We start from the raw sequence: 703 nt of genomic DNA, 5'->3' as shown, positions 1-703 counted from the left end.
GGCCTGGTTGATGGCAAGTTGAATATGAGTCAGTAGTCCCCTGGCAGCCAGGAGGGCCAACTGTGTCCTGTCCTGGGGTGCATCACCAGCTGGTCAAGGGAGGTGATTGTCATACTCTGCTCTGCACTAGTGTGGACTCACCTCGAGTCCTATGTGCAGTTTTGGTCACCGCAATATAAGAAATACATTAAACTATTGGAGAGTGTCCAAAGGAGGGCTAAAAACATGATGAAGGGCCTTGAGGGGAAGTCATATGAGGAGCGGCTGAGGTGACTTGGTCTGTTCAGCCAGGAGGAGACTAAGGGGAGACCTCATTACAGTCTATACCTTCCTCATGAGGGGAAGAGGATGGGCACACACTGATTTCTCTCTGTTGACCAGTGACAGGATCCAAGGGAAGGGCCTGAAGTTGTGTCAGGAGAGGTTTAGTTTGGATATTAAGAAAAGGTTCTTCACCCATAGTTTGGTTGGGCACTGGAACAGGATCCCCAAGGAAGTGGTCACAGCACCAAGCCTGCCAGAGTTCAAGAAGTGTTTGGACAATGTTCTCGCGCACATGATGTGACTCTTGGGGGATGGTGCTGTGCAGGGCCTGGAGTGATGATCCTTGTGTGTCTCTTCCAACTCAGTATATTCTGCGACTCTGTGAAGTGATGCAAATGAAAACAATTGCTTGCCACCAACTGACAGATGCCCCTCCAGC

At 50.2% G+C, this 703-nt stretch overlaps 1 long non-coding RNA gene across 1 annotated transcript in view; it reads right to left on the bottom strand.

Annotated features, from left to right (window-relative positions):
- LOC108448615 overlaps positions 1 to 380 on the bottom strand; it is a 3,903-nt gene extending 3,523 nt beyond the window's left edge. Inside the window, exon 1 of the long non-coding RNA XR_001864570.1 lies at positions 87 to 380. This is a non-coding gene — a long non-coding RNA (uncharacterized LOC108448615). The remainder of the gene's footprint in view (positions 1 to 86) is intronic.
- Between the last annotated feature and the right edge of the window lie 323 nt (positions 381 to 703).

Source organism: Corvus brachyrhynchos, unplaced genomic scaffold (genome assembly GCF_000691975.1).
Source record: "Corvus brachyrhynchos isolate BGI_N302 unplaced genomic scaffold, ASM69197v1 scaffold988, whole genome shotgun sequence".
Classification (NCBI taxonomy): Eukaryota; Metazoa; Chordata; class Aves; order Passeriformes; family Corvidae; genus Corvus; species Corvus brachyrhynchos.
Note: the sequence above shows the minus strand (reverse complement) of the source record. Positions and strands in the feature narration are given on the sequence as shown.